The sequence below is a fragment of the Pyrus communis genome, chromosome 6, assembly GCF_963583255.1.
Source record: "Pyrus communis chromosome 6, drPyrComm1.1, whole genome shotgun sequence".
Classification (NCBI taxonomy): domain Eukaryota; kingdom Viridiplantae; phylum Streptophyta; class Magnoliopsida; order Rosales; family Rosaceae; genus Pyrus; species Pyrus communis.
This window is the reverse complement of record NC_084808.1, coordinates 12,776,838-12,791,846: the sequence shown is the minus strand read 5'-3', so window position 1 is coordinate 12,791,846 and position 15,009 is coordinate 12,776,838. Positions and strand designations below refer to the sequence as shown.

Genomic DNA, 15,009 nt, shown 5'->3' with positions numbered 1-15,009 from the left:
AAGAAATGTTATATTGCTATGAAATGGCAAAATAATCCAACGGGATGCACAACTACGTTTATTATGTTGACTAGAATTATTGAATGGTTATGGCAAGTTTATATTTATGCATTTAGTCTGCTCATCATTGCTGCACTCCGATGTTAGTGCCCGCCCGAGGCCAGAGCTAGTCTTTCAAGTGTATGTTCACCTCTGCACCGCACGCTCGCCTTAGATCCAAGTAGGTGCCAGTCTTATCATACAGGTTGCATTAGGCAACTTCAACTCGTAGGTGACCACGATTATCACTATGCTTCACGTGATTGTAGCACTAGAGCATACTTATATATTACACCCCAGTCATGTTCATGTCAGAAACTATCTGCATGAACTCGTGTGCTAGCGTAGATTGATGAGCAACTTGTTTTCATTATGCTATTGTTGAAATATTGTAGTTTGGCATAGTCTGGCATTATTGTTTAATTACAGTTGTTTTCATACTTATACGTACTATGATTTTATGGAAACTATACATGCTTTACAGCGAGGGGTTAGTATGCTCTGAAAAATAAATTTATTTTATAAACTTTTGTTTTTGCCCACTCACCCTTCTATTTTTCGCCCCTCCAGGTCATAGATAGCAGAATTACTTTGTGGTGTATGAGGATTAACCGGTGATTCTGACATATCCCTGTTTAAATGTAGGAACTTATCCCGTTGTGTACTAAGTACTTAACTAGTTTCGACTACACACTCTTTGTCATCTATGCTCTGAATATTTGTATTCTATGGGTTCTACCCACTATTGCGCACTCACTTTATTAGTTTAAATTAGTTTTAGTTTTGGTTTTAATTTATTCACATTTTTGCATCACTTACACTTTTGGTTACATCACCTTAGGGTGACGGCCAGCATGCCTTGACTCCGGTCGAGGTGTGTCAGTTTGGTATCAGAGCATCGGATTTTGGCAGTCCTGCATTTCTCATTTGTCCTATAGGTCCTAATAATTTTTGATCTTTTATGTCAGAATCATGCCATCTCGTAAAGAACCACGTGTCCCTTTTGAGACTAACTTCCTGGATTTTCGGCAACTAGGTGAGGTGATCAACAGCGCTATTCAGCCCACATTTCATCTTCCCCAAAGGACTACCTTAGAGACTATATCCCACTTGTAGATAAATAATTTCTTCGGTAATAAGGGGCCCGAGATATCCGAGATTTGGATCGACCATGTTCAGAAGACTTTCCGAGTTATGCAGCAATAAGGGAATCTTCCAGATGAGAGATGAGTCGAAACAGCAAATTGGTTCTTCCATCTGGGAGTTGGATCATGGTGGGCTCAGGAGTCATGCCCATTGTCCACTCAAGATGCCATGAATTGGAATGTGTTCAGACGCTTATTTGAGGTGAGATTCACACCTCCAGAGTATAAGGACCGGAAGAGGGAAGAATTCACAGAGCTAAAACAAGGTAAGATGTCAGCCACAGAGTATCATCAAAAGTTCACTGACTTATCCTGTTAGTGTCCTGAGATAGCTAAGAATTCCAGGTAAATGCTCTGTTATTTTAAGAAGGGGACTCGTAAGAGGTTGCATTCTTTGGTGACTTCTACTCCGTGCTCTACCTACCAAGAATTCTTTGATGTTCTGCTTCGTGTTGAGGATTCTAAGAATGTTCCTGATAATGATGATGATGATGAACAGTAATGCCCAGAGGAATAATAACAAGAGGCAATCATCTTTTGGCCTTAGAAAGACTTAGAATTTTAAGAGAAGTGGAAATAGTTCTGGATCGTCGAGCGATGGTTCAAGTTCCAATACACCGTGAAGGGGCTGCAATTCCACCGGCCATTCACGTTTTCAAAATCAGAGGAACCCTAACAACTTTAGTGCTCCGCTCTGTCGCAGATTCAATAACCGTCATCACAGTGAGTGTAAGAGAGGAGTAGTGGATGTTATACATATGACCAGATAGGGCACGTGGCTAATCAGTGTCTGCAGAATCAACAGAAACCTCAACCTCCTACTCTACAACCTGCAGTTCCTCTCCAGCAAATTTTAGGTTCTGGTACATACCTGCAAATAGGATATGGTGGTGCTTACCACTACCAGGGTGACATAGCTCAATATCCAGGAGGAGCATATCAGTACCCACCTGATCTCTACTACCAAAGCGGTTAGCCTCAATACCAGGAGGGTTACATGCCGTATATGCTGTATCATGATGGCGGAGCTCAGTGGTATGCTGGAGGGCAGTCCCAGAATCTTGATGTAGCTTCCAACAATGGCACATCGACCAGGCAGCCTAATCCAACAAATCAAAGTCAAGGTAACCAGGGATAGGGCAGCCAAGGAAACAAAGGTCGAGGAAGCCGACAGCAGGCACAGGGTCGAGTCAATCACATCACCTTGCAAGATGCGCGGGGTAACCCCGACTTGATATGGGTACATTGAAAATATTTTTGGCCAAATTTTCTAGAATATTAATTGACTCGAGTGCTACCCATTCTGTTATTTCCTATACATTTGCTTAAAAGACTCAACCATATCCCTCAGTTATGAGTTGGAGTTTTCGATGCCTAGGGGTGAACTTTGTTATGTTAGTTGGGAGTATCAAGGATGTCTCGTCCTTATCGAGCATATCGTAATGCCAACCACTCTTGTTCCTTTGGATATCATTGACTTTGACGTTATCTTGGGCATGGATTGGTTAGATTACAATCGTGTCATGTTGAATTGCCATCAGAAAATTGTTACCTTCCATCAACCGGGCATGCCGATGGTAACTTTTATCAGCGAACGTAGCAGTCTAAAACACAGAATTATCTTTGCCCTGAGGGCAAGCAAATGTTAAGGAAGGGTTGTCAAGGCTACTTAGCTTATGTAGTAATGATTGAGGAAACTCCTGCTCATGTAGAAGACATTTGAGTAGTCAGACACTTTCCGGATATTTCTCCCGACGACTTACCTGATCTACCACCGGATCGTGAAGTGGAGTTCACTATCAACCTAATTCCAGGTACCGATCTTATTTCTCTAACTCCTTATCATATGGCTCCTGAAGAGTTAAGGGAATTAAAAACTCAATTGCAAGAACTTGTTGAAAAAGGGTTTATTCAGCCAAGTACTTCCCATTGGCGAGCTCCAGTTTCGTTTGTAAAGAAGAAAGATGGAAATTTGAGACTATGTATTACAAACAGCTAAATCAGGTGACGATTAAAAATCGTTATCCGTTGCCTCTTATTGATGATCTTTTCAATCAGCTCCGTGGTGCTTGCGTTTTCTCAAAAATCGATCTAAGGTCTGGCTATTATCAATTGAAGATCACAAGTGATGACGTTCTGAAAACAGTATTCCGAACTTGATATGGTCATTATGAGTTTCTTGTGATGCCGTTTGGGTTAACTAATGCTCTTGCAGCTTTTATGGACCTAATGAATCAGGTATTCCTTTCGTACCTTGATAGGTTCGTAATTGTCTTCATTGATGATATTCTGGTGTATTCTAAGAGCGAGGCTAACCATGCTAGACATCTACGTCTGGTTTTGAAGAAGCTAAGGGAGAATCAATTGTACGCTAAGTTCAGTAAGTGGAAAATTACGGTTGAATCAGGTGTCTTTTTTAGGACACGTGACATCAGTTCAAGGTGTTCTCGTGGATCCACATAAAGTGGCAGCGGTGGAAAATTAGGAGTAATCTTAGACTATCACTGAAGTTCAAAGTTTTCTTGGTCTTGTGGGCTACTATTAACGTTTTGTGAAAGACTTTTCAACCATAGCCCTGCCTCTCACAAGGTTGACCAAGAAAGGAGTTAATTTTGAATTGAGTGATGATTATGAATGGAGTTTCCAACAGTTGAAGTATTATCTCACTCATGCGCCTGTTTTGGCACTTCCCGATGACAGTGGGAATTTCAAAATCTACAGTGATGCCTTTCTAAATGGTCTAGGCTGCGTGTTGATGTAGCATGGAAAAGTGAATGCGTATGCTTCGCGACAGTCAAAGCCCCATAAGATGAATTATCTTACTCATGATCTTGAATCGGCAGCAATCATTTTCGCTTTGAAAATGTGGCGGCACTATCTTTATAAGGAAACATGCAGAATCTTCACTGACCATAAGAGCCTTAAGTATATCTTTACTTAGAAAGAACTTAATCTTCGGCATCGCAGATGGATGAAGTTGATCAGTGATTATGATTGCACTATCGAGTATCACCATGGTCGTGTGAATACTGTAGCAAATGTTCTCAGTAGGAAATATCACAGCTGACTTAATGCTCTTTATGCATGTCATATTCCTCTTCTAACTGACCTAAGATCCACTGGAGAGGTTTTGGGAACGGATCAGCAAGGAGCTCTACTTTACAACTTTTAGGTTAGGCCAATTTTGTTGGATCGTGTTCTAGAAGCTCAGAAGAATGACTCCGAATCCCAGGAGTTAAAGCAAGCAGTATTAAATGGTAATAGGGGAAATCTAAGGATTCGAAGGCCTGATGGTATACTCATGCAAGGCGATCGGATGTATGTACCTAAGGTGGAAGAACTGAAGAAAGAAATACTAAATGATGCACATATTTCAGCTTATGCGATGCATCTTGGGAGTATTAAACTGTACCATACTATCCGACTTTTCTACTACTGGCCAGGAATGAAGAGAAAAATTGATGAGTACATGAGTCATTGTTCAATCTGTCAGCAGGTCAAGGTGGAAAGAAAGAAACCATTTGGGTTACTACAACCACTTCCGATACCCCAGTGGAAATGGCAAGATATCACAATGGATTTCGTGTACAAGCTTCCTCGTACACGTAATGGCTCTGACAGTATCTGGGTGATTGTAGATCGACTTACCAAGTCAGCACATTTCCTACTTGTTCGTGAGAATTACTCGCTAAGTCGGTTGGCCGAACTTTTCATCTCTGAAATCGTCAAGTATCATGGTGTTCCAGTTAGTATTATTTCTGACCGAGATCCCATAATTACTTCAAAATTTTGGGTAGCATTTCAAGAAGCTCTGGGATCGAAATTACTTTACAGCATTGCCTATCATCCTTAAATTGATGGGCAATCAAAGAGAACTATTTTGACATTGGAGGACATGCTAAGTTCTTTAGTCCTGCAGTTTAGAGATGCATGGAACAAGCGTTTACCTTTGATAGAATTCGCCTACAATAATAGCTTTCACTCTAGCATTGGTATGTCACCATTTGAGGTACTGTATAGGAAATCATGTCGTACACCGTTGTGTTGGTCCGAGGTAGGTGAAAGAGTTTTGGTTGGTCCTAAGATCGTGGATGAGTCGACACAGAATATTTAGGTGACTAAGGCTAACCTAAAAGCAGTGCAAGATCGACAAAAGAGTATAGTCGACAGACATTCAACCGATAGAGTATATAAGGTTAGAGATTAGGTATTCTTAAAGCTGTCGCCGTGGAAAGGCATTGTACGATTCAGGAAGAAAGAGAAGCTAAGCCCTTATTACACAGGATCGTATCAAATTGTTGAGCGAGTTGGGGAAGTTGCTTACCAACTTGATCTACCTCCAGAGTTGTCAAGGGTGCATAATGTGGTCCACGTATCAATGCTACGAAGATGTGTCTTTGATCCATCATGTGTAATTCCTCCTCAACTGTTAGAGATTAATCCAGATTTGACTTATGATGAGGTTCTAGTGACGATTCTTGACTGCAAAGACAAAGTTCTTAGGAACAAAACCGTTCGTATGGTGAAAGTTTTGTGGAGAAACCATTCAGTTGAGGAAGCTACTTGGAAGATAGAAGAGTGCATGTGAGATCTTTATCCACGTCTGTTCTTTAATTATGATCTTTAGTAATGTTGAAATTTCGGGGATGGAATTTTCTTAAGGAGGGTAGGTTACGACGACCCGTCCCTAATTTTCCATGTAATTTTATCCCCGATTATGTAATTTAACATTTGTGCCCTTATTGGTAAAGTGACGTGGATGTGGTTTTTCAACTTTAAATTATTTTTCTCTTTATCATAATTAAATAGTACTTCTTGTTACAAACGTTTGGGCCCAAGTTAGGCTTGAATCAGACTTGTAACGAAAACGTTACGTTACATAAAAGTGTGTTAACAACGGTTAAATTTGTACATGTGTGTACTAATATTCCAGTGTTGGAAACACTGGTTTCGATAGGGTACATTAGATTTCGTCTGACTTCATTTGTGCAAAATCCTATCATTTTTCTTCTTTAAAATTGGATCCGTGACTTGTTGTTCACCCACCAATCAAATCCATCCTTCACATCTCTCTATCAATCAGACTAACCCTCTCTCTTCCTTATTCCACCAATCAGAAAACATCATCTCACTCTCTCTTATCTTCTCTTTCTCTCTCTATGCTGAGACTCTCTCTTCTCTGCAACACCAAGGATTATCATTAAAAACCTCATAGATCGAGCATAAAACCACCATCATCATAATCATCTCATCCTCACAAACCCATTCGTACCAACCGATGGTGAAATGATCGAGTTTTGACCTGTCAACTCAGAAGGTCCGACTCAGTGGGTTTTGCTCTGATGAGTTTCAGGCCGAGTTACAAGATTTTAGGACGTAGGGAAGCTTCTACACAACTCCCTAGGGTCCCTAGACTAAGTTCGGAGTCAAGTTGGCATCAAAACAAGCGAGTTCGAGGAGTTGAAGTTTTGGTCAAACCTTTCGAGTATTTTTCAAGCCATTTCCCATCCATTTTTGGACTTTTGGAAGGTAAAATCTTGTTCTCCTCAGAATGGGCTTCATTTTCATATAAAGATCATTGAAAATGGTTGAGAAATGAGCAAGTTATGTGATTTTGAAAATTTTCCCAGAAATCAGCGAACTAGACGGTGGCGGACAGCAAGGCTCACCGGAGAAGACAAACAATATTCCATCAAAATTGACGGAATATTCTAATGGCGTCAGGTAACACCGTTACCATTTAACAGAATATTCCGTCAATTCTGACGGAATATTCCTAACGTCTATCAGTTTCTGTCAGTCACTGGCCTGTGCGTGGAGGCATGTGTGGCCGTGGGCTAGCAGGCGCGTGAGGGCGTGTCCGGTCACCGGCCGGTAAGTGCTTGACACGTACGGGTCCTTGACTTCGTGTAGATCATTTTCCTATATTCAAACTTTCCATTTGAGCAAAGTATGGGAGATTTACCTAGCCTATTTGAATATGTCCTATTTAATTTATTAGTTTAGTTATTTCACGTATAGGTGAAAATTATCCCGAGGATGTATGAGGTCCAGCAAGATTAGGAGGCTACAATCTGAACACGTATCAGTGAGTGAGCATTTGTTTTCGTGTGTGTGTGTGTGTGTGTGTGTGTGTGTGTGTATAAACTTTATAGTTTCCAGAAATGCTTTTAATTGAATTATGCATATCATGCCATTATTGTTTTTAGATTGATATTACGCCTACTATGCCATGATTAAATATGTTATAAGAAATATTATATTGTTGTGAAATGCCAAAATAATCCTACAGGATGCGCAAGTACATTTATTATGTTGACTAGAATTATTGAATGGTTATGGCAAGTTTATATTTATACATGTAGTCTAGTCATCATTGCTGCACCCCGGTGTTAGTGCTTGCCCGGGGTCAAGGCTAGTCTTTCACATGTATGTTCGCCTCTGCACCGCACACTTGCCTTGGATCCAAGTAGGTGCCAGTCCTATTGTACAGGTTGCATTAGGCAACTTCGACTCATGTGTGACCACAATTATTGCTAGTCTTCACGTGATTGTAGTATTAGAGTGTACTTATATTTTACACCCCAGCCATGTTCATGTCAGAAACTATCTGCATGAATCATGCGCTAGCGTAGATTGATGAGCAACCTATTTTCATTATGCTATTGTTGAAATATTGTAGTTTGGCGTAGTCTGGCACTATTGTTTAATTATAGTTGTTTTCATACTTATACGTACTATGATTTTATGGAAACTATACATGTTTTACAGCGAGGGGTTAGTATGTTCTAAAAAATAAATGTGTTTTATAAACTTTTGTTTTTGCCCACTCAACCTTTTGTTTTTCGCCCCTTCCTAGATAACAGAATTACTTTGTGGCATACGAAGATTAGCCGGTGATTCTAACATATCTCTATTTAAGTGTAGGAACTTATCCCGTTGTGTACTAAGCACTTAACTAGTTTTGACTGCACACTCTTTGTCATCTATGCTCTGAATATTTGTATTCTATGGGTTCTACCCACTACTGCGCACTCACTTTATTAGTTTAAATTAGTTCTAGTTTTGGTTTTAATTTATTCACATTTTTGCATCACTTACACATTTGGTTACGTCATCTTAGGGTGACGGTCATCAAGCCTCAACTTTGGTTGGGATGTGTCATTTTGACCCTACATTATTGTCTTTAACAATTATTATATCACATTAAATATCATACCCTTTTTAGTCATTGAACATAATCAAAGCAATTTATATAAAAGTTTACCAAACATTCACAAACTGCTTTTTTATTATTATTAAAAGTATTTTTACAAAAAAAAAAATTAGCAAACACTAAACAACTTTATTTTACAGTTGATTATTCCCACAGCATAGTAGAATCAATTTAAAATAAAAACACAATAATACCAAACTAGCCCTTAATCTATTACGTTTCGATAATTATAATGCAATGTAAAGTGAACCTCACGAGAAATCTTCAAGTATCTTGTTTGAGGAATTCTAATAGACTGCATATATTTTAGACTTTTTCTTTCCGAAGGTACGATATTTCATCGGTTAAAAAATACAATGCAAGAAGATTGGGTATTTAAAACCTTGTCAACGGTTAATCCAATTAAAAATAAAAGAACACTAAGTCGTACTGCTAGATTTAATTATAATCAATCGATGGTAGTGGTGAAGTCTAGATTTGTTGAGGGGAGGGACAAAATTCAAAAGAGTGCAAGGTTCAATCGAAGAGGTTGCTTTCACATTGGAGAGTGCAAAGTTTTGAGTCAATATTCATAGTAGAAAATAGTCTCTCCACCAAAATGGTTGTAAGCAATAATATCAAAGCCAATGTAAGCATAAAGTACAACAAATTTAGTTTCTAAAAAGTAATACAAAAAAAAGTGAAAACAAAATAATTATCAAACAATTTTTTGTTTTTAATATAATAACTGCTACGTTTATGGTTTATAATTAATACGAGTTTTCCGACAAGGGGAGGGGCGGTCGCCACTCCTCACCATCATGTAGCTTCGCCACTGATTGATGGTTGACGACACCTGCTTTTTAGTTGGCAATATTTTAAATTATTAAATATTATCTCAAGTATTCTTAATATATATGTGTGTGTGTGTGTGTGTGTGTGTGTGTGTGTGTATTACCAAACAACAATTCAACAATAATCCCAATGGTGCTGTGCACTTAACCTAATTCATCGAGGACTTTCCAATCAAACCATCATCATTATGCTGATATTCTTTGCAAGTGGTTATTTATTACAGTAGTGGAAAGATGTTGAGACTTGCATGACAGCGTAAGTTCAAAATCCATCAATGACTAATCTAACATTTAACCTAAGAAAATATATTGTTTGACAAAAAAAAATAAAAAATAAAAAATAAAAAATTCGATATTCTTTTTCGTTAATGGTTGTTAGCATAATTGGTGCCGGGAATAATGCTTTTATTATCAACATAAAATATGCCAACTAACTGTGTGTTCATGTTTGTCAAATTAAGATATGATTTAGGATTAGCGATGAAGTAATCAAGTTTAAGTGCCAACTAATTGGACAGGATTCTGATAATTGCTCAAAAGTGCATGTCTAATGCGCTTTGATTATACCTATTATATGTTTTTCTTTAGTAATTTATCAAATTTGTGTTTTATCATGTATAACTAGTCAAATAGGTTTTATATCTAATTTGTTTTAATTTCTTACTGACGTTATATTAATGTTAATGTGCAAGACTGTGAGAATGCTACAAGGCAATTAAAGGGTGAGGCACAAGGCAATAAATTGGTGATTAACTCTATGTCGGTTACAAAAAAGAAACGAAGAAAGGAGAAGGCAAAGAAAAAGAAAAAGAAATGGCCAGCCATTACCATTTCAATATGGCATTAAGGCTTTTCAATGACCATTATTCAGAGGGTTATGGGGATTGGCATTAACATATCAATAATGGGTTGATCAATGACCATTATTCGAGAAGAATATGGAGGTTGGCTGCTGCAGCAGCTCATATAATCTCCATTTGACTGTTTCCAAGGGCCCAGCTCTTTCATAATTTTAGACTTTTCCTTTTCTATTTAGTTTATGGAGAACTAATCTCCCTAGCTAAAGCTAGGGGGAAAACCTGTATTATGAGTATGTAGTTTTATTATTTTGATTCTATTTCGGAGTTTTAATGTCAATTTTACATTGTGGATTTACAATGGATTCTTATTTATTCTATTTTCGGATTGATGAATGTTGGTTATGATTCATAAGTTTAATCATGTTTTTCTTATAGTTTTGTTTCACAATCATGCTTTTAGTGAATTGAATAAACTAGTAGATTGATACGATTTCGACGGAGTAATTTTTTAATGTTTTGTTGCCGTAGGTACAAATTATATTTGGGAACTTCTATAAGAAATTGAATGGGCGTTTTGTTTTGAATATCTACAATGAAAATCACTTTTCATGAAGTTTTATATGAGGAAAACTAAATTGCTATATTTTCCGGTTGAGATCACTTGTTGTTGGTATCTTAGTTGAGTTATAAAAAGGAATCGAAATAGTGAAATTGCATAGTTGTATGTGGGTGGAACCCTGATGCTTTAGTGTTTTTAATTGTTGAACTTTTCTTCTATAAGTTACATCTAATTCGATATTATTCTTTGTTTCAGTCTTGATAATTCTGCATTCTTTTTCAACAATCTTTGAGGAATACAACACTCGGACTTCGAGTTTATAGTACTACGCAACACCTGCACTTGGGTTTAGCAAGCAAATTTTTGGCACCGTTGCCAGGAAGCGATTTGGCGAGGAGCGCATAATTTTTCCCCACCCGGTACACTCTTTCCATTTATTTCTATTTTTTTTTGTTGTTGTTTGTGTTGGTTTTAGCTTATTTTTAGTTTTATTTGTATTTTTTTTTTTTTCCTTTTTTCTTTCTTAAATTTTCATGCGATATCGTGATCACAAAGACAGATTTGCTAAGCATCCAGAAACTAAAATTGAAACTTTGTTTGGAGATTTTTTTATAGTGATAGTGAGTCTGTCAACATGGCTGACCGTGCAGTTCTTGAGCTTTTTAAGCAAGTAATCCTTTGTTAGATGCTATTAAGCAAGTTCCCGCTTATGCTAAATTTTTGAAAAAATTGTGTACTTATAAAAGAAAGCATAATGTGGAAAAAAAAAAACTGCGTTTTTAGCTGCACATGTGAGTGCGGTATTGCAAAATAAAATTCCACCAAAATATAAAGATCCAAGAAGTCCAAATTTTGCTTGTGTCTTTGGAAATAATTTTATTGATCGTGCTTTGCTTGACTTAGGCGTTAGTGTGAACTTACTACCCTATTCAATGTATTTGCAACTAGGTCTTGGTGAATTAAAGCCGACACAAGTAAAATTGCAGTTGGCTGATCGTTCCATTAAAACTCCTAGAGGGGTTATTGAGGATGTATTAGTCCAAGTAGACAAGTTTTACTATCCTGTTGATTTTATTGTTTTGGATACTGCACCTGTTCTAGACTCTGAAAATCACATTCCTGTAATTTTAGGGCGTCCTTTCTTAGCTACATGTGATGCTAACATAAGTTGCAGGAGTGGGATAATGAAACTTTGTTTTGGAAATATGACAATGGAGGTTAACATTTTTAATGTTTTCAGGCAACCACATGGAGATGATGAATGCGAAGTTGTAAATTTCATTTCCACTGCAATGCATGGACAGTTTGAGAGGAGTCGAATTGAGGATGATTTAGAACTTTTTCTTTTGAATCATGATGCACAAAATGGTACTAAAATAACTGAAATTGCTGTTGTACTTGATTCTTGTCAAGTACAAGAAGTGAATAGATGGAGACCTAATTTTGAGGAGCTTCCACCACCATCAAAAGTCATACCATCTAGTGTGGAGGAGCCCAAATTAGAGCTCAAGCCATTACCGACAGGTCTTAAGCATGCATTTTTGGGCCAGATGGCACTTTCCCTGTGGTAATTTCTTCCGAACTCAACTCTTCGCAAGAAGGTAAGTTAATTAAGGTTTTGACTGCCCATAAATCTGCCATTGGATGGACTCTTGCTGATATAAAAGGAATTAGTCCTCTTGTATGCACACACAAAATATTTTTGGAAGATGGTGCTAAACCATCTCGGCACCCACAGCGTAGGTTGAACCCTAACATGAAAAATGTTGTCAAAACAGAGGTTTTAAAATTGTGGGCTGCGGGGTATCATTTACCCAATTTCTAACAATCAGTGGGTGAGTCCTACTCAAGTTGTTCCGAAAAAGTCTGGTCTAACTGTAGTTAAAAATGATACAAATGAATTGGTTCCTACTGGTCATTTCTAGTCCACGTATGTATATTGACTATATAAAACTTAATCTTGTGACTCGAAAGGATCACTTTCCTTTGCCTTCTATAGACCAGATTTTAGAGCGGGTGGGTGGGCATGCATTTTATTGCTTTTTGGATGGTTATTCAGGTTATGGTCAAATTGAAATTGCATTAACGATCAAGATAAAAGTACATTTACATGTCCATTTGGTACTTTTGCTTTTTGTAGAATGCCATTTGGATTGTGTAATGCTCCCGCTATATTTCAAGGATGCATGCTTAGTATTTTTAGTGATATGGTGGAGCAATTTTTTGAAGTTTTTATGGATGATATATCTATGTTTGGTGATTCTTTTGATGATTGTTTGAATACCTTGGAAAAAGTTTTAACTCGTTGTCAAGAAAATAACCTTGTTTTAAATTGAAAAAAATGTCATTTTATGGTTTCATCTAGAATTGTTCTTGGCCACACTATTTCGTCTCGTGGAATTGAGGTTGATAGAGCTAAAATTGAATTGATTGCTAAATTTACCTATTCCGAAGACCATCAAAGATGTTGGATTCTTTTTAGGTCATGCTAGCTTTTGTAGGCGATTTATGAAGAATTTTAGTTCGATATCTAGACCATTGTATAATCTCTTATTAAAAGATTCTGCTTTTGAATGGACTGATGCATGTCAGATTGCTTTTGATAAATTAATTGGCATGTTAACTTCTGCACCTATCATGCAACTACCTGATTGGACTTTGCCTTTTGAAATCATGTGTGATGCAAGTGATTACACAATTGGGGCTGTGCTGGGGCAACGAAAGGATAAGAAACTGTATGTCATTTACTATGCAAGTAGAACTTTGAATAGTGCTCAAGTGAAGTATTCAACAACTGAAAAAGAACTTCTTGTTGTAGTATTTACTTTGGACAAATTTCGGGCTTATCTTGTTGGTTCTCTTATTATTATTTATACTGACCATGCAGCCCTCAAATACCTTCTTACTAAGAAGGATGCAAAAGCTCGTTTGATCGATGGATTCTCTTACTCCAAGAATTTGACATCACCATCAAAGACAAAAAAGGGGTAAAAAATGTTGTGACGGATCATTTGTCCAGATTTGTTTTTGATGATTCTTCGGAACCAACACCCATTAATGATTTTCCTGATGAGCAATTATTTTCTCTTTCGGAATTACCTTGGTTTGCTAACATAGTTAATTTTCTTGAAACAGGTGAAATTCCGATTCATTGGAGTGCGTAGGATAGAAAGAAGTTTGAGGTACGTAATTTCTTTTGGGATGATCTGTATCTATTTAAATATTGCCCTTATCAAATAATTAGGCGATGTGTGCCTGATCATGAAATCAATGCCATAATTTCTTTTGTCACAATGAGGCATGTGGTGGTCATTTTTCTATTAAAAAGACTGCTGCGAAAATTTTGCAATGTGGATTTTATTGCCCTACTCTTTTCAAAGATACTAATGTTTTTTGTCGAACTTGTGATCGTTGTCAAAAGTTGGGTGCCATAACTCGTAGAAATATGATGCCTATGAATCCAATTTTAGTCATTGAGCCGTTTGATTGATGGGATATTGATTTTATGGGTCATTTTCTTGTTTCTTTCGGATATCTATATATTTTAGTAGGTGTTGACTATGTTTCAAAATGGGTCGAGGCCATTCCATGTCGGAAAAATGATCACATAACTGTTTTGTGTTTTTTAAAAGAAAATATATTTTCTTGATTTGGAACACCTAGAGCTATTATCAGTGATGGAGGTAAACATTTTTGTAATAAACCATTTGAAGCCTTGATGAAAAAATATGGTATTACTTACAAAGTGGCTACCCCTTATCACCCCCAAACAAGTGGCCAAGATGAGCTTACCAATCGGGAGATCAAACAAATTTTAGAAAAAACGGTTAGACCAAATCGTAAAGATTGGTCTATCCGACTAACCAATGCGTTATGAGCTTATCGTACAACTTTTAAAACCCCGCTTTGTATGTCTCCCTATAGACTAGTTTATGGGAAACCTTGTCACTTGCCTGTGGAACTGGAACACAAAGCCTACTAGGCTATTAAGATGTTCAATTTTAACTTGGATGCTGCCGGTTTGAATAGAAAACTTCAATTGAATGAATTGGCAGAAATTAGGAATGAGGCCTATGAAAGTTCTAAAATTTACAAGGAACGAATGAAAGTTTTCCATGATAGAAATATTTTGAGAAAAACTTTTGAGCCTTTGCAGAAAGTACTCTTGTAAAATTTGAGATTGCATTTGTTTCTTGGTAAACTTCGTTCTAGATGGACAGGTCCTTATGTGGTGAAAAGAGTTTTTCCTTTTGGAGCTGTGGAGGTCGAAGATACAACGAATAATGTATTTAAAGTTAATGGTCAGCGGCTTAAGCCCTTTTTGGAAAGTATTGCCTTGCAGGATGAGCATGGACGGATCCACATAGGGACCCTGGAGGTCCCGGGACTCTCTGGAAGCCTGAAGAAACATTTGTGA

At 37.4% G+C, this 15,009-nt stretch overlaps 1 pseudogene; it reads left to right on the top strand.

Annotated features, from left to right (window-relative positions):
- The first annotated feature begins 4,500 nt into the window (after positions 1 to 4,500).
- On the top strand, positions 4,501 to 15,009 carry LOC137736054 (uncharacterized; annotated as a pseudogene).